Source organism: Pseudochaenichthys georgianus, chromosome 15 (assembly GCF_902827115.2).
Source record: "Pseudochaenichthys georgianus chromosome 15, fPseGeo1.2, whole genome shotgun sequence".
NCBI classification, from domain to species: Eukaryota; Metazoa; Chordata; class Actinopteri; order Perciformes; family Channichthyidae; genus Pseudochaenichthys; species Pseudochaenichthys georgianus.
The window spans coordinates 13,572,535-13,593,505 of NC_047517.1; positions in this window are offsets into that span (position 1 = coordinate 13,572,535).

Below are 20,971 nucleotides of genomic sequence, written 5' to 3' on the forward strand. Positions count from 1 at the left end.
AGCATATGTGGTAAAGTATGACCAGGTGCCCTGATATATGATCAGAAAGGAAGAGGAGAACAAGTATTATATACATTATTTTGTTGTATTGGTACACGACAGAGTTATCACACTTATTACATGGACAGTTATAGGTACACTTAACATTTGTTATCTGGCCAAGAATTATGTTAAAAGATCTATACTATTCTCAGAAATATGTCTGTTTGGTAAATATGAAACTAGTGCCTGCAGCCATTTAGCACAAAGAATGGGAACAGGGGTACATGGAAGAAGAAGTGACACACGTCGCATCAGTGTTACTGCAGTTAACTGTACTTTAATATAACCAGAGTTATAGTTTAGAAGATGGGTTCATTTGCTCCTGCCAGCAAATCAGAAACACATGTTTTTTTACATGGTCATGGTATATTCAGACTTTCTAAAGCTTTTGCTCCCCAACTTTGTTCAAATCTACAATTGTGCATAAAATCCCCAGATTTCTTCCTCGCTTATGCCTTGAGTGTCAATTACCTTAATATAATCAATCAATGGAGCATAAGATACCATGCACTGGGCTTCAATCAGGTGATAGACATGAGTGTGTAAGGCTGTATCGCTGCTCTGGTAGAGATCATAGGGTGACAGCCTGACAGTGAGCATGTCTTTGTTACTCTGACTAAAGCATGTTTCAACAACAAAGTGATGAGTAGACTGAACCACATGACTTAGCACTTTCATTTTGTGCTATCGTGAGCCTGTCCGCAACTAACCGTTATCATGATTTTGGTCATGGACAAAACATTTTCTTCCCTCTTTTTTTTTTTCAATCATTCAAAACAAAAACAAAAATCCAAACTAAGCTATTGAACTTGATCTGCAACAGCCAGGAGACTGCTAGCTTAGTTTAGCATAAAGAGAAGCAGAGAAAACAGCATGGCTCATGTCTGAAGCTAACATAGTCTGACTAACTCATATACTTAGGTTTTGTTATCACAAAAGAGATATAATGTATTAATTAGTCAACTTAGAGGTGCTGGTAGGTGAATTTGGTTGCCTTTGAGCAGAGCTAAACTGGCTGTTTCCCCCTGCTTTCAGTGTTTATGCTTTGCTAAGCTAACAATATTCCTGATGTGGCTTTTAACAGTTATTTATGAGATTATTATTCATCTTCTCATCTAACTATATAACAAATGTACTGATTGGCAAAATAACATTTGCTAACTAAATCCTAAACATAATTATAGTTCAACATGTTTTTATGGTTTAAACATACAGCACAATTACGCTGTGTGTCTGAGAAACACACTTTAATTTTGGTCACACATTTTTATGCAGTGCTCTTTATTATGTGACCTTGAGGTTTCAATCAGGTGTCAAGAGTCTAAGATATATCTACTGGATATGCATTTAAAATGAATCCATTCATGTTCAGCTGTCACCTGCCAGTGCTTAGTGGCACTCAACGAGGGCAGATGTTTGCTGATACAGGTGCAAAAATAACACAGATTGAAAGGTATACTTTCTAAACTAACAGTCCAAGCTCCGTAATTATGTTCTTATACCCTAACCCCACGGACTGAGCTACTGTCGACCTGTTTCAATGGTAAATGTAGTAAACTGATGCAAATAATTCCTAGTGCGTGCTATATTGACCTGTAAGCAGAGTTCATATCAGGATGTATTGCACATGTTTGATTTCAGGCACTGATCTGACCCTGGTTGAGGGTTAAGATAGTTTGAGCAGTGGGTTTCACAAGAGTTTTTGACGGTCACCGCAAATCAAGGATTAACTTCAAGACACCACCAGATTATCTTAGTTTATTGAGCCATGAAAAACGTATTGAAGGCTACATTTTAAGATTTTATTAGAATTAAGTGCTCAAGGAAACATCAGGAGATCACTAAAGTCATGGCTTCATCCTTTAGGGAAGTATTATATTTGGCCCTTAAATTCAATTGATGAGAAAATCATTGATCACAGCCTTGACATCATTTGTTAGCACGAATGCTATATAGACAATACAGACTCTGTGTTGTGCGATTTCATAACTACATCCGTTTCATTCACGTTTTCATTTCAATACAAACATTTCGATTCTTAGCAGTAAGTCCTGAAGCGTCATTACCAAGGAATCCAGGATGTACATTGGAGATCATTTTGTTTTCTCTTGTATTGGGAGGCTGAGGTGAAATGCTGTATGTAGCTTCCTTCCTGTTTTATTGTACGTAACCACAGTGCATCTTGATTTAACCTCAGAGCACAGAACACTCTCAACAATTTAGCTCACAGGCTTTTGGTTTTAATTCGTTCGCCCCAACTAATTCGCAGACAGCATTTGATTATTTTTTGTTTAAAGCTACGTGTTAGCAAACTAATACTATGGTAAAATTAGAACAATTATTGTGATCTGAGACACCCTACACTGTCATGTTTATGGCCACCTAGCAGCCCTCCTCCTTTTGCCTTAAGCTTTTCTTTTCGAGTGCTGGATGCTATTAGCTAAATGCTCCACTATGTTGACCAGCTTGTTGCTTACTTTGTCTTTCAACTGTTTCAAGGGCAGGAAGGCACAGTGGGTTCATTATATTTGTTTAGAAATAGGACACTTAACCAAAATAGTAAAGTTGCAGGTCATAAAAAACACAATGAGCTGAAAATAGATCATTATAATTCTGTGTATTTTATTGGAAGCAACACCTTTTACATTATTAAAATCCATTCAAAGTACCATATGATGTATACATGAGTCAATTCACCAAACTGTTCACTTGAAAACATTAAGAAGCGGACCTTTAAATGTTTTTATTTAAGAAAGAGAGATGGATGTTAATAAAATATATATATTTTGCAAGCAATCTAACTGTTAAGGTGTGAATTAAGAACATATTGCAAAGTATTGCACCATCAAATCTAGTGTTGTTTAATATTCAGAGGATCAAATGTCCTAACATAGACATTGAAGAAGTCATTATTTGACAGTCAGGATATTTCACTTCTGCAAAAATCTGCATTAGTATTTGAGTGAACAAAAAGATCTCACAAAGCAGGATTGTGTTGGTGCACATGCTTGTACTGCATGTTGCGTCATCCTGTGCACACATAGATGCTGGGTGTCTCTTTCAATATGTCCTTACCATATCCTGGAAAAGGCAAGCTAGACCTGTTTAACCACCTATTTCCAGTAAAGCCCCTCCTCTGCTGCTCTGTCTCCTCCCCCATCTCCCCCTTCCTGTGAAGCCTGCAGAGACTCTCTCACTGCAAATGGTTGCTGACGACACCGGCATCCGCTCACACTACACCTGAGTGAGCGCCCCTTTATCTCACGAAATCAGGCCGGGGTTACCACAGGGCACGCTTGTCATTGGAAGCAACACTCAGAGGAGTTTGCACAGAGTAATCTTAATACAAAAGATTAATTTTGATAGTATTTATTCACTTATTTATGTTTATTTGCAGCTTGATTTTTTGGTTTGGATAACCAAAAATGAAAATATAAGTGGTGTTTAGATCTGACGCTTATACACACATTAAGTCTAAGTTATTTTGTATATACAATATATTCATATAAAATGTTACCAAGTTAAAAACAATCTTGGTTGTTTTCTTAGCACATATACCCACAAATATATAGATAATCATAATTAGTTTTGACTTTTTGAATGCAGATTTCTTACTCAAATTATGAATTCTGGACCATTGCATTTTATACATATTTGATATTTGTTTGCTATAACAAAAAACACAATGAAGATGGCACAATATCTGCCCCAAGAAAAACCACATTTGCATTTTTTTACATTTTTCTAAAGGAATAAAGTTCACGTGCCAATCTGCATAAAGTTATTTACCTTTTTTAGGAACACAAAAGGTATTTTTCTGAATCAGATCATGGAATGATGCCCAAACTATGTCATAAAAGCATATAGTCATCTTTTCCACCTGTAAGATCACTGAGTTGAAACCTCTCTATGAAATATGGAGAGCAGTTATTACTTTCATTCTCTGAGAGCAATTTCCCTGATCCTACAATTTGCAAACTTCCTGCAGCACATTTTAATTATAGGTATAGTACCTTATGTGTAGCTAGAAAGGCTCCTCGTGCAAGACCTAACTCATGTTTCGGAGCCGGGAAAATCCCACAAAGCTTTCACTGTGAATGTTTGACCAGAGCAGTGTGTACCTGTGTGTTCCTGGGTGTTCAGCAGGTTAGTGTCATTGTTTTAGACATCATATACCAAATGTGAACAACTCAAGTGAGTAACCAAAGCTCACTCCTTGCTAATGTAAACTAATGTGGGTAGAAAGAAGCTGAAAGACCACTGTTTTCATTTACTCTGCACTGATATGCTGAGCTGTACAAAGCTAACACTGTATGCTACATATTTAGTCACAAGTGAGTTGTTTTTTTACTTCTGGTGTACACCATATTTATAACTTTAACGCTAGTGTTTCATGTTGCCTGAACAGAATTTGATGTTATACGGAACAAAAATAATGTTTTCAAAATTGCACACATTGTACAAGTAGCCTTTAAACTCTAGATACTTTATAGTTCCTGTAGGTACTGCTTTTTTCTGCATTTTTACGTTCACATCTCAGATAAAATGACTATATAGCAGTATTTTGATAGGGTCAGTCACTGAATTTCCCTTTTTTATGAACAGCTGCACGTCTACATACTCCAACGTAGCCAACACATGCATGTTAAATACACAAAACGTAGTTCTGTATGTTCCACCAATATTTTCTCTTGACAGTTCCACTTTTTTTATGAGCCTCCATCTTCCTGTCTGTCACAGAGACGGCCCAAACACACACACACACGGAGAGAAAGGAGGAACCACTGTTTGTTAAAAGCACCCACAACACTTTGAGGCCAATCCAGCGTGCTGCCCAGAAAAACTACACCATAACCAGTCAGGAACAGTGGAACTTCAGAGCGAGTAAAGGAATGCTGCGTTCAATTAAGTCATAGGTCAGGTTGGACCTGTTAGTTCAATCTGTGCTAAGGAAAATAAATGTAAGATGGATTAAGAGCATAAAGGACATTTTAGGGATTCTTAAACTATTTTATCGCGTCACTTTTGTGTTTACCATCTATTGTGGTTTAAACTATTTAAGAATATACAGGGTATGTTTTAGGCTGCCACATACAAATGTCAGACTGCCCTTTGATTGTTAGATAGATAGAGAGAATACTGAAAGAATACTGGTGCACTGGCCTCTAGTTTCAACACGAGGTCATCAGATTATTTTAATTTAAGAGTTTATACTGAAAACTCCATCCATTCTATGCCTTAACTTATCCTAAATCAATATCAATATATACATGAACCATGAGCCTTCAAATGCAGATTTGTGGGGAGAACCAGTCTCCGTCATTTACAGCTACAAATTATTATTTTAATAGCTTATTGTTAGCAATTACAAATGTGTCAATTGATAAAGACTTAGTTCAATGAAACCCAATTTGTTACACATTTAGTAGGGGGTCCCTGCTCTGTCTATCTTTTAGCTAAGGGGTCATTGACCTGAAAGACTTTGAAGACATCTTTCTTGAACTATTTGTCCGAAAGTATCTACAGATATTTGAAGTCCTCTTTGTCTGGGGCTGTTGAAAACTCTTGTGAGGGTCCTAATGGGAAACATGACCATTTGAGGTCAATGCCTAACTTTATCTTTGCAAACTGACGGTTACCATGTATACTTTTTAATATTCATGATGGGAGCAAAACCTCTGTGGCCATGAATGGTTCCAAAAACTGTTGGAAAGCTTCAAACCAAAGCAGTGGAGAATATTTGCATCCAACAATCGAAGAGGAGTGTTCTTAATGTGGAGTCGGTGTGTAGTTATGCTAAAACAATGTCGGACACCGTAATCTTCTCTGGTCCCCTCCCCAATCTGATCAATGACGACATGTATTGACGCATGTCATAATTTCAGCACTGGTTGTCTTGGTGGTGCCCAGCAAACAATGTGGGCTTCGTAAATAATTGGACAGCCTTCTGGGGAAAACCTGGTCTGATTAAGAGAGACGGCATTCACCCTACTTTGAAAGGTGCAAATCTCATTTCGGCAAACATTTCAGGGCTTTGTGGACTTAATCCATGACAAACTGGAGTTGAGACCAGGAGGCGGAGTCGCAGTCTTACACGCTTCTCCGCGCTCTCTCCGCGCTCTCTCCTAGGCAGTCATCCATAGGAATACCGAACCCAATGAAATACCCAATATTAACGGTGTGTGTGTCTGCCCAAGGACAATTTAAGGTAAAACCTAATAGAGGTGTCATACATAATAACCTAATAAAAGTAAATGTAACAACTACTACAGTGCAACAAAACAGGAAGATTAAATGATGTCTCTTAAACATAAGATCTCTAGCATCTAAAGCAATATTGGTAAATGATTTAATATCAGATTATAATATTGATATATGCTGTCTCACTGAAACTTGGTTGAGACATGAAGAATATGTCAGCATAAATGAGGCCACTCCACCCAGCCATATCAACACTCATATTGCTCGAGGCACGGGCCGAGGAGGTGGAGTTGCAGCAATCTTTGACTCAAGTTTAATTATCAATACTAAACTAAAATTAAATTATACCTCCTTTGAAAGCCTCGTTTTTAGTCTTACGCATCCGACCTGGAAAACTTTGCAGCCAATCTTATTTGTTACAGTGTACCGTGCACCAGGTCCTTATTCAGAATTCTTATCAGAATTCTCTGAGTTTTTATCAACTTTGGTTCTTAAAACAGACAAAGTAATTATCGTAGGTGACTTTAATATTCATGTTGACGATGATAAAAATAGCCTTACTGTTGCATTTAACTCTATATTAGATTCTGTTGGTTTCTGTGTAAATAAACCAACCCACTGCTATAATCACCCTCTCGACCTTGTTCTGACTTATGGTATTGAAATTGAGCAACTATTAGTCGAACAGCATAATCCTGCTTTATCCGACCATTTCTTAGTAACTTTTGTAACTTTTGAAGTACTGTTACTAGACTAAAAGCTCCTGCAGCAGAAACCTATCTGTTAGTGCTATAGCCAAATTTAAGGAAGAGATTCCACCAATACTTAACTCGATAGTATGTCTGCATGTAAGGGAGGAAACTTATACAAAATGTACACCACCCCAAATTGATCATGTTGTTGATAGTGCTACAGATGCGCTGTGAATAAAATTAGACTCCGTTGCTCCTTTGAAAAAGAAGAAAATAAAACATAGATTAGCTCCATGGAATAATGCCGAAACCCGCAAAATAAAGCAAAAGTCGAGACAACTTGAAAGGATATGGCGTTCCACTAAACTTGAAGAATCTTGTTTAATTTGGCATATTACTCTCAATGAATATAAGAAAGCACTGCGTAAAGCGAGAGCAGCCTACTACTCTTCATTAATAGATGAGAATAAGAATAATGCAACATTTCTTTTCAGCACTGTAGCCAGGCTGACAGAGAGCCATAGCTCGATTGAGCCTTCTATTCCCATAGCACTCAGTAGTAATGATTTAATGTGCTTTTTTAACGATAAAATTGTTATTCTTAGAAACAAAATTAATGACCTCTTGCCTTTGACCAGTATAGTGTTATCAACAGCTCCCGGAAACGTAAGTTCTAATATTACACTAGATAGTAAACTAGAATGCTTTTCAGCCATAAACCTTGAACAATTAAATTAAATGATTCTCTCTTCTAAACCATCAACGTGCATGTTAGACCCAATTCCAACTAAGCTGTTGAAAGGAAGTTTTTCCATTAATTAGCACTTCTTTATTAAATATTATGAATATGTCTTATCAGGCTATGTTCCACAATCATTCAAAGTAGCAGTGATAAAACCGCTTCTTAAAAAGCACAACCTGGATCCAGAGGTTTTAGCCAACTGTTACGTCCCCACTAAGGTCTAGGGGACCTGGAGACAATAACGTACAACCAATAATTATGAGAGAGTCAGAGTAAAGGTTGACAAAAGGTTTATTCCTTGTAACCTATCATATAATACAATTAAACAGAAACTCTGTTTGTGAGGAGGAGGAGGAGGAGGAGTCAAAGGATTGTGCCAAACAAAAGAAACAAGCATAACAAAACCAGGCCTATCTCTACAACTATCCTTTGAAACCAAACTCAAACAAAAACCCTCACTAACTAACTACAAAGAATTTGACAAAACAATATACAGGGGTGGCAACAATCCGCTTACCTAGTGTGTCTAAACAATAGTTAGCTCGGTGGTGAGAAATGTACAGGGTACCCCAGACTTACCTAACTCCTCCACCTCTCAACACACACACATTAGCAAAGTTCAGATTATTCAAATAGCTTTAGTTGCTAAACACAGCCGTGTTCCTTCCTCAGCAACAGGCCCAGAGTGAGAGAGAGAAGACTTCCTGGGTGCCTCCTTTATGGTCGGCCCTGGTTGCTGATAGGCCAGCTGAGGGTGATCAGCCATCAGACTCAGGTGCACAGGCAGATACCGATCAGCTGCTGATTAGCTGTGCAGAAGACAGGGAGAAGAGAGAAACACAGGAGGGAAAGAAAACCACACATGTACAGCCTGCCTGGCACGTAACACCAACTATAGACCTATTTCTAATCTTCCGTTCCTCTCAAAAATTCTTGAGAAAGCAGTCGCAAAACAGTTGTGTGATTACTTAAAAAACAATGATTTATTTGAAGATTTTCAGTCTGGCTTTAGAACACATCATAGCACAGAGACAGCTCTGGTTAAAGTCACAAATGATATTCTAATAGCCTCAGACAAGGGACTTGTCTCTATTCTTGTTTTGCTCGATCTCAGTGCTGCATTTGATACTATCGACCATGATATTCTATTGCAAAGACTAGAGCACTTAGTTGGCATACAGGGAACTGCTTTAGGCTGGTTTAGGTCCTATCTATCTGAACGCTCTCAGTTTGTACGTGTCAACGATGAATCTTCCACGCAAACCAAAGTTAGCCATGGAGTGCCACAGGGCTCAGTGCTCGGACCTATTTTGTTCACATTATATATGCTTCCGTTAGGCAATATTATAAGGAATCATTCTGTAAATTTTCATTATTATGCGGATGATACTCAACTATATTTATCAATCAAGCCTGATGAAATTAATCATCTAAATACAATTCAAGACTGCCTCAAGGACTTAAAAACGTGGATGACCTTAAACTTTTTGATGTTAAACACGACCAAAACTGAAGTTATTGTACTTGGCCCGAAGAATCTACGAAACAAATTATCTAACGATATACTAACTGGCATTAATTTGGCCTCCAGTGAGACTGTAAGGAATCTTGGTGTTATATTTGATCATGATTTATCCTTTTAATCGCCCACATAAAATCAATTTCAAGGACCGCCTACTTCCATCTACGTAACATTGCAAAAATCAGGCATATCTTGCCTCAAAACGATGCAGAGAAACTAGTCCATGCATTTGTTACTTCAAGGCTGGATTAGTGTAACTCCTTATTATCAGGGTGTACCAAGAAGTCAGTCAAGTTGCTTCAGCTGATTCAAAATGCTGCAGCTCGTGTACTAACCAGAGTTAGGAAAAGGGACCACATTACTCCTGTTCTGGCTGCCTTACACTGGCTCCCTATAGAACACAGGATAGAATTTAAAATTCTTCTTCTCGCCTACAAAGCCCTTAATGTGCAGGCGCCATCTTACCTTAAATAACTCATTATACCCTACTGCCCTACTAGGGCATTGCGTTCCAAGAATGCAGGGTTGTTGGTTGTTCCTAGAGTCTGTAAAAGTACAATGGGAGCCAGAGCCTTTTCTTATCAAGCTCCACATTTGTGGAATCAGCTTCCAGTTTGTGTTCGGGCGGCAGACACCCTATCCGTTTTTAAGGGTGCGCTTAAGACCTTCCTTTTTGATAAAGCTTATAGTTAGGGCTGATTAGATTCAGCCCCTAGTTTTGCTGATATAGGCTTAGTTTCTCGGGGGACATCTTACTTCTTCCTTCTCTCTGTCTATACCTGTGTACTCTCATATTCCGATTAACCCAGCTTCCCCAAATGTCTTTCTTTTTGGTGTCTATATACGCCGGGATCCGGAGTCATGGATGATCCTGTTGCTGCGGTCCTGTGTCCTGGATCGCGAGCCCTGGATCTTGAGTCGTGGCTGTGGTCCTGGATCATAAGTCCTGGATGGATACCGTCGTGGATTCATCTTCCTATTATACACACTTCATTTCCAAACATTTGGACTACCTATGTTGCAAATGTATTATCTTTTCAATTTACACACGGCATCTATTGCACGTCTGTTTGTCCTGGGAGAGGGATCCCTCCTCTGTTGCTCTCCCTGAGGTTTCTCCCATTTTCCCCTTTAAACTGTGGGGTTTCTCTGGAAGTTTTTCCTTGTACGATGTGAGGGTCTAAGGACAGAGGGTGTCGTATTGTCATACTGATATTCTGTACAAACTGTGAAGTCCACTGAGACAAATGTAACATTTGTGATATTGGGCTATATAAATAAACATTGATTGATTCTCATGATTTCGACCATGTAATGTATTTCTCAAGCTCATTTGTATAGATTTGCTTAATGTGATCTTTAATATTCTTTGACCTTGTTATACCACACAGTACAAAAGGTCACAAACCACAAAAATACCAGGACCCTCATCAGCTTGAGCGCCTTCCCACCCACTTCGACATCACAGGCTTCAGATCCCCACCTTTCGCCTGGGATCCTGACACCGTCATGCCACAAACGGCAGCCCCACTCACACACACCTACATTGTGGCATCACACAGGCATCTTCCGTCATCCTACCCCCAGTGAATCTAATGAAATAGCTCTGCAACAGCTCTCCACCCACCCACACACACACACACACACACACACACACACACACACACACACACACACACACACACACACACACACACACACACACACACACACACACACACACACACACACACACACACACACACACACACACACACACACACACACACACACACACACACACACACACACACACACACACACACACACACACACACACACACACTATCTTGACATCACAGGATTCCCTCCTCAAGCCACAGCACACACCTCTGTACCCACTGCTTCGCTCATAGCAGCATTCTTTACACTCAGAGCAGCGGAGTCAACCCCCTCCACCCTAACCATACTACAGGGTTAATGCAACACTCAACACCTAATTTGATGCTGAAAGCTACAAGGGGAATCCATCCAAAACCAAGTTGACACGTCATATAGGTAAAATCTCAGAGCTGCTATGTCACCAATAAAAGGAGAAATATATAGAAAATACTTATTAGTGTCCCATGTGACAAACTAATGTAAAGGGTGGATGTAAAAAATAATTGAAAGTTAAATACAATGTTACATATTAGAATTGTTTTTAAAACAAGCCCAATGTGGCATTATTTTTGCAATGAAAGGAGCTAGCAACACTAGCTCCAAAAGTTGCTTAAACTAGCAAAGAGGTGGGAGAAGTACTCAGATCTTGTATTCAAAATGTTACTTAGGTAAAAGTACAAAAGTATTAGCATCAAAATATAGTTAAAGTACCAAAAGTAAAAGTAGTGATTGTGCAGATTGGTCCATTTCAGAATAATATATGATGTGTTTTATAATGATTGATCATGAAAGTGTTCTCAAAGCTGGTAAAGGTGCAGCTAGTTTGAATGACTGTGTATACTGCTATACACAGGGTAGCTTGTGAATTTACTCCAGGTGGAACTAAAGTCTGATTTAACACTTGATTATATTTCACATTGTCAATCCAATTCTGCAAAGTAACTAAAGGTATTAAAGAAATGTAGTGGAATAAAAGTACACGATCTACCTCTGGATTTTAGAGGAGTAAAAGTATAAAGTAGTATAAAATGGTAATACTCAAGTAAAGTACAAGTACCTCAAAATTGTACTTAAGTACAGTACTTGAGTAAATGTATCTACTTCCCATCTCTGCAAAAAGTCCCCACTGCCTCCCTTAATGCTCCCCCCTTTTTAGGCTACACACCCCCACGTTTTCTTTATGAATGCAAAACATACTGTATCATAATGAATATAAAGAACCTGTTAGAATAAATTCTTTAATTTTAAACAAAATGTGGAACTTCAAGGCGCTAAATAAGCTCCTGGTCAACTGAAATGTCCACAGTAAAACGGTCTAATCCCCATATAGGCCTACTTCAATAAAATAATACAATTATACTTTATATTAAAGGTGGGGTAGGTAATTCACTTCAGAAACACTTTTTGTTATATTCCATGGAATGCTCTTAACATCCCGATAGCAATGAATATATTAAATGCTTTGACAATAAATACATAAACAAATTCCTCTGTGGAAGCCGTGGCGCTGTAAAAAGCACGACCAATCATTTGAGCCGGCCCGGCTAAAATAACTGGATGGCCTACCTGCCTGTCAGCCTTCCATCTGTGCACAAACTTATCTTGTGCCCTCATTGGTCATGTGCGCGTTCGGGTGTGTTGGAGGAGGGGCTCTGTAAGGAAGTCTGAAGGAAGGGGCAGGTTTTTTTCGGCTGCGTACTTTCAAATTCTAGCGCACTCGAGCTGGTTTCTCCATTCTTACCTATACCCTACCTTTAAAAGTATATACATGTGATTAATGAATAATAGTAATAGTAGTTGTATTTTAAAGTTAAATAAAGCCTATTTAATTTATAAGTAACAGCTTAACAGCAGTGGCGGCACCAGGGGGGCGCTAGGATAGCCATAGCACCCCCTAAACACCCCCAAGAAATGTATGTATTTTTCTTTTTTATGTGTGAAATTCATAATTTGAAAAAGGATTGATTCGAAAATAATATGCTACAGTCCAGTACAAGTAGCCTACTTCTGGGCCTCTGTGTTTCATTCAAGCTCTGCTCTGTGTGTGTGTGGCACGAGCCATTTTGTGTGCGTGCGCGAGCAAGCGAGAGAGAGAGCACGCACTGGTACCGGAGATCGTTGTGGTTAGCATCTGGTGCTAGCTACGCTAACGAATATAAGGAGCTTTTTCAACAACAAGGTGGAGGGAGAACTCTCTCCTGTCAGACTGAGAGTCTCAGATAACCTCAGCTCAGGTGAACTAAAGGACTGAGTGTTTAGATAGTTAACTTTAGTCTAAGTTATCTCAATGGGTCTCAAAACGGTTTGGTCACGATTAATGTAAATAAGTATTTCTGAGGCACACGTTTATATGATCATTATAGATATAAAAAAATAAGAGCATAAAAGAAAAACAGGTATGAAATACTATATGACAGTAAAACAAGAATACAGTTTCAAAGGGGAGTGATTTGTAAAATATCCATAAAGAAATAGAAAATCTGTTTACAGTTCTGTTTCATAGTGTTGAGAGATGTATCCATAGATCTCTTGATTTTGCTCTCAACGTGCACCAGATTGATGCATTTAAGTTCAATATTTAAAAAAAAAAATCTTCCCGGAGGAGCATGCCCCCGCACCCCCCTAGAGGATATTAGGTCCACCCCCTACTTGTAAAAAAAAATTGCACTTTACCCCTGCTTACGAATATGTGAGCTGATTATCGAGCCTTCGTTGTAACAGTCGTGGGTATACTGTGCGTGTGGGGAGTGTTGCATTAGAAAATGCAACTGTAGCGCCCGGGACATTAATGGGAAACCCTAAATGTTTGAGCACCCTCTATGAAACGTCAAGCTACCCCACAGCACCCCCAAAATAAAATCACTGGCGCCGCCATTGTTTAACAGTAAAGTTGTATTGAATTTCCAATTAAATGCATTTTATTAATATTTTTGAATTGATCACTTATTTTACAGTTATTTTGTAAACATGCATCCTTGTAAGCATGTCTCTATAGTAATGTTATTATTTAGAGTATAACAAGCAGAACTCAGCCACGTTTCAACAGAAGCATCTTATAATGAAGAGGAATTATATATAGGAGCATAGTGTGTGTGTCATGTTTACTTCCTAGTAGTAGTCTGTTTATTCAGCTAACGTTTTAAATCCCGGCTTCCTGAAGGTTGGGCAGTTGGGTAGATAATGAAATCCAAACTTCTGTTTCTGTTTTAGCAAACCACTTGAGATTGATTACTGTCAATGTGACGAAATATCAATATATCAATATCACTAATGAAATCCGTCTTCTCCTTTTATCCGCAATATGTGTATGTATAACTCATAGACTGTGTATATATATATGTATATATATATATATATATTATATTTATGTTATATTTATGTTATATGTATAACTATAAAGTATACAGACAGTTTTGTGAGGTATCACAGTGCCCCCTGCTGGACAAAGATGAAAAGTGCATTTAATTGTTTAACCATCCAGGGTGAACTAATCAAGTTTGAAAAACATACAGGATTGTTAAGGGTAGGGTATAGGCCATAGGTATAGGCAGATCCCTATAATAGAAATGCTATCTATACGGCGCTGGCTCTTCCGTTTACTTGTTTAATAAAGAAAAACAAATGGACCGTAGATACACGGATTCTGACCTCATCTGCGCTCTTATTTTGTAAGGTAACTTCCGGTAGCAGGATCTGAAAAAACGGTAGTTTTTTTGTTTCTGTTTTCTAATGATTTATTTTTTGTTTTGAGAAGTAGAAAATGAAAATCATCCCATGTTTTAAGTTTAGTAAATCCCTTTTTGACCATGATAAAGAAAAACGCCGAAAATGAAATATCCAGTCGTTTTTTGTTTTTGAATATACTTTTGTGAAAAGAAAATCCAATGACCAAAGCATACACTGAAATCCGTGTATCTACCGTCCAATTGTTTTTCTTTATTAAACACGTAAACGGAAGAGCGTTTGAGAGGCCTTTTTGCTTTTTACCTTACTAAATGGTCTAATGGTCATTGGAGCGAGGGGCGGGGCGAAACTCACGGAAGTGATTTCAAAACAAAGCGGTGATAATATTATAAACAAAGGGAAACAAGGTGAATTTAGCAAGCGGCAAACTCTGGGGAACAGCCGGGAAGCCAATAAGGAAGTGCCACACACTGCAGTTCATACATGGGCCGCTAGGGACTGGCTGCAGAAAGGAGCAATTTCCATAGACCCCCATGTTAAAATGCGCAACTTTACAGCAGAAAAAAACATGTTTCTACTCATGGATGCAATAAATATTATTATCGATATAGTTAGATTCCACCTTCATGATTATGAATCTGTGAGTGAATTGTTTTCTAACACGACCCTTTTATTTATATTAGGTCTTAACGTTTTTTCATAAATTAGGGCGTGGTCACGTTGATGGACACACATGCCTCACTGTCAGCTAACAGCAACTTGTCCACTCTGCTAGGCTACAACCATAGAGGCTACAACGTTAGTTAGTCATAGTACTGTACTTGACCCTTTAGCTTTAGCCGTGTTTGTGGTGATTGTGCCTTTTAGGGAATATTGTTACAAATACCAGACAATTAAAATGTCGTGCTGTGCGCTTGAATGTACTAACAGAACTTCCAAGAAGTCTAAAATGATAATATTATACATGTTAACGCCGTTCGCAGGTGTTTGTGTGCTTGGTAGCTTAGCTTGTTACTTATTAGCCAGCTAAGGACGTAACCCTTTATGCATACATATACATTTTAGTTTATGATTCAGCCTTGGGTAAGACTTTTATAGTCGATGGCTATGACGCCCATAATGCTAAACGGGAGCAAATGTTAATAGGGGACTCAATTATCCCAGTGGTGGCTGCCGGAGCTAACGGAGCCGCAGGGGGCTAGCTCCAGCCGGCGTCCCGGAGCTAGCCCACTGCGGCTCCGTTAGGTCCGGGCGGTGGAGTCCGTCTTTTCTCAACGTGTGAATGACAAGCATTAAGAATAACAAAATATAGCTAATTCTCTTGCAGATTGTCTCATTTGATTATGAATGTAACGTTTATATAGGGAAACTACACTGTTAGCAGTAACTTGGTATGCATGTATTTCATGTTAGCTTCTTAGCCTGAGCTAGCTCTGTTTACTTCAAGTTCGGAGGCAGCAGGTCCCGCCTGTATTTAGATCTGACTGCTGCATATGACACTGTGTGGCTCCAGGGACTCCACCTGAAGCTGCTGAGGACAATACCGGACCGCCACATGGTGAAGTTCATCATGGAGACACTTTCCAACCGTAGCTTCATCCTGCAGACCAGCAGTGGCCAGTGCAGTAGGCTCAGAAGACTGAAGAACGGGGTACCGCAGGGGTCTGTTCTCTCGCCGATGCTGTTCAATGTTTACATCCACGACCTACCTGATACAGCATCCAGAAAGTATGGCTACGCAGACGATCTTGCCATCATGCTGAGCCGACCAACGTGGAAGGCGATGGAAGAGGGTCTTAACGAAGACATGGGCACACTAGTAGCATACCTCCGAAGGTGGCGCCTACAGCTCAGCGTCGGGAAAACAGTCGCAGCGGCATACCACCTTAGCACCAGAGAAGCCAGGAGGGAACTTGAGGTGCGCGTCGACAACAAATGTCTGGAGGTCCAGCAAGCCCCGAAGTATCTTGGAGTGCGTCTGGATCGGGCATTGTCCTTTAAAAAACACCTGGAAGAAGTCAAGGCCAAGGTGACATCCAGGGTCGCGCTGATCCGCCGCCTCGCTGGAACAACCTGGGGAGCCTCCGCTAAGACGCTGCGAATATCCACTCAAGCCCTGGTCTTCTCTGTAGCGGAATACTGCGCCCCAGTCTGGAGCAGAAGCCCTCATGCGAGAAAGGTCGACGTGGCTATCAATACCTCCCTCAGAATAATAACTGGATACTTAAAGCCTACCCCTGTGTCCCTCTTGCCAGTCCTCGCGGGAATAGCACCGGCCGGCCTCCGACGGGAGGCTGCCACCCTCGCCCTGGCCAGGAAGGCACAAAAGTATGACTGGCACATCCTGCACAACACCACAATAACTCCAGCACCTCCAAACAGACTCAAGTCCCGCCACCCCTACAACATAGCAGCTCAAGAGATGCTCAACTCCACCTCTGAGGACATCTCCAGAGGTGCATGGTTGGCAGCAGCTTGGAAGCAGGAGTGGGAGTCAGCCGGGCCCTCCCGAATCCACCGTTACATCTGGGACCCAGGAGATGGCACCATTGGAGGAGACGACCTACCGCGCCGGCAGTGGACCACTCTGAACCGTCTACGAACTGGGGTCGGTCGCTTTAAAACCTCGATGAAGACGTGGGGCTTGGCGGACAGTGCGGCATGCGAGTGCGGTGACCCTGAGCAGACCGCTGTCCATATAATCACCATCTGCCCCTTATATGGACCACCCTCGGAAGCCAGCCTCTTCGACCTAGGACCAGAGATGCGGGCATGGCTACACGACACCGAGTTGGACATCTAACGTTATACGAAAGAAGAAGAAGGTCCCGCCTCGGCTCCGCCTCTTTGCCCTTATTTGGAGCAGGCGGGATTAGACTCTGACGTCACAGTCGAGCTGTTATTGGCCGACTCCGCCTACTAAGGGCTTCACGGCAACTCTGCAGAATCCTATGGGTGACGTCACGGACACTACTTCCATTTATACAGTCTATGGAATTTAGCGATCACAGCGAAAACGGCCAAGACACATATTGAGGCCAGAAAATGGTTTTTATTAAGGGCTGTAAATATAATAAGCCTCTGTCTAAAATGGACATCGTTGTTAGGAGATTTAAACTATAGGCTACAGCGATTCTGCACTGCGGTCAATTCCGCCTTCTATCGAGTTTTTTCAAATCAGCTGCTCTTCATTCCTGCTATATTTGACGAGTGATACAAATATGTTTTACAACAAGTTCTTAAGGAAACTGACACTGTTGGACTCGGTTCTAGTTTGACTTCTACCAGAAATAAAATGAAGTACTTTTGCTGTGTACTTTGTGAGTAATCCTCTGTCAGAGTCCCCTCCTTAGTAGGCTACATAATGCATGTTTTTCTGCTATCTTTGATGAATGATAAAAATATAATGTTACCATTAGTTCTTAATGCAATTGATACTGTTTGACTTTGTATTAGTTAGCCTACTACTTACAATACATTGAAGTACTTTTACTATGTATTGTTTGAGGAATACTCTGTCAAAGTTCCCTGCTGAGAACAAAATCTAGCCACTTCTGCTAAATTTGATGAGGGAATTATTTTGTGTTGCCATTAGTTCTTCGTGAGATTGATCCTGTTGGACTCAGTACTAGTGAAACTACCCCCAGAAGTACTATGAAGTACTTACTGTATACTTTTCCAACAATCCTCTGTCAATGTTCCCTCCTGAGTACAAGAATGCATGTTTCTCTGCTTTTTTGAATAAGCGTTAAAAAAAACCTTTCTTCATGAGACTGATATTGTTGGACAGAATATTTTAAGAGGATATGGTGGACATATTATCAGCAATACTTACAGTCAGTACTCTGGCAGCAGCATTTTTACACCTTGGAAAGTCTTTAGAGACTGGCCTTCAGCAAAGTGACACACCCTGACTCTTGTTGGCCTCTTATGACAATGCTGTCTTTTAAGGACTATTTCTCTACTCCTAGTTCATTCCTCGCAGATTCTTCCATCAGTCGTGGAACGTATTTTATTTCCTTCTCCATGTTATACTTATACTTACTTGTAATAGAACATGTGCATGTTGAACTGCTGGATATCTTCCCCAGCCACAAGGAAACACAATAAATGGATTCATAATTTTTAAAAAATAATAAAAATGTATACATTAATAATACATTAATAATGTTGTGTGCCAACATTTTGAATTTAAATATAAAATGAAAAGAAAGTTTACTCTGAAATGATTTCTCACAAAAACCTTTCTAAATTATAATAAACTGTAAAAAAAGTTTTACTCAATATACGTTTTTCTGCCTAAAGTAGTTGAAATTCAACATAAACTATATCAAACACCACATGCATGGCAATTAACCCATTTTTGCACACTATTTAAATTGACTTTGGTTGAAGTTAACAATATTGATATTATATAGATATATAGATGTATAGCATATCATGGATGCAGTCTTTCTGAACACTTTTAAAATAAAATACTGCAAATGAAGAATATTTGTAATGTTCTGCACAGATAGTGCCTTAACTTGAATTTGAAAACAAGTGGCAACTTTATTAATACAGCAGATGAAAAGATGTGTGGAAGGATACATTCTTCATGGGCTTCAATGGCTCTCTAGATAAAGGGCGTTTTATGGTTGCTTGTATTATCCTCAGATAATGGTTTGTTTAAATAACTAGTGACATTTTAATAAATATTGAAAAAAAGGCATATATAACCTGGCCGGCATAGCCAGTCTATATTTCTTCAAGCACCACAAGATCCAGAGTTTATAAAGTACAATTCTGGGCCATTGATTGTGTTATTTCTCCAAACACATACAGTGAAAATGCCTGTTTTGAAGCCTTAAAATGGTGCAGGAAAAGGACTTTACATTGTATTATATACTTAAAGACAGGACTATTCAGTTAAGAGAAGAGAAAAAATTGAAAGAAAATTGTTATAATGGGTGATGTAACATTAATGACAGACATAATATGAGGTCCTTGGCACTCAGACTTTAGAGGGGTCATGTTGTGATCATGGGGCATCACCCTTACAGCATCAGGACAATATCATATGGAGTCAGACACTGGAAGTGTGCTGGAGGCTGATGCGTTGATTGGGACTGATGGAAGGATGAGGCTGATGAGAATGAAGAATCTGCGAGGAACGAACTAGCGGCAGAGAAATAATTATATATTAAAAGACAGCAACATCATAAGAGGCCAACCAGAGTGACAGAGTGTGTCAGTGTGCTGAAGGATATCTGTGACCAGCTATTACATTACATTACATGTCACTTATTAGACGCTTTTATCCAAAGCGACTTACATACTCAATACTGTGGGCAATCCCCACAGGAGCAATTTGGGGTGAAGTGTCTTTCCCAGGGACACAACGACATGCTGACTGCAGCGGGGTTTGAACCTGTGACCCCCCTGATCCGAACACCTACGGACAACCCACTACGGTACAGCTATCCAGGTCAGACTCTAAAGACTTTCCAAGGTGTAAAAATGCTCCTGCTGGAGTAGCCATACTGACTGGAAGTATTGCTGATAATATGTTCACTCTGTCCAACATAGCCATAAATGCTTATTAAAAATAGCAGAAAAACATGCATTATTGTACTCAGGAGGGGACATTGACAGAGGATTACTGGAAAAGTACATAGTAAAAGTACTTCAAAGTACTTGTGGGAGCAGGGCCGGATTAGTACCTGCAGGGGCCCCTGGGCACTGAGCGCTCATGGGCCCCCCCCCCAACCCAACAAGTAACACCACGCCTACCCAATCCTACCAACATGACCAATATTTAGAATTTTCAGTCAATCTGGCATGTCAAATCGCACACCTATTTGTCAAAAGCAGGGACGCAGCCACATAGTTCAACCAAAGTAGGTCTAGCCTTTTGCCCTTTTAGTCAAACATCACAAGACAAAATACAATGGATAAGATTCCAAGACAGTGTATGGCTCAGGAATACCTAGGTAATATCACTCAAAACCTCAGAGTAGCACCCGACTTAATGCCAAAATATGACTGGCTGGCTGTACACGTACACGAGGAGTTTTATTAGTTACAAACATTGAGAGTTACAAAAGTATAATATGTAGTGAAATGGTGTGGTTGCTCAACTAAGTGATCAGTATCCGTTATCCTCTCGGGATGCTTCCAATCACTAAAGCCGAGAACAAATGCATTACTGTGGCTGTGAGTGGATACAAGTTTGCAGGCAAAACAATAAATTGCTCCGGTAGATGGAGAATAAATAATCCAATCGCGTTGAACGATTTCTCCATTGTGAAGCTGTCTGGTCAGCATATCATTGGTCAGTGAGCGTGTCCGGCCGCTAGCATCGGTCTCCCTCCGAGATGCTGGATACTTCGTTGCCCGATTATGAAAGTATGAAACCTCTTTCATCAAAGTCTCCTCCCGGACATTTCCTGCAATTAATCCCCATTG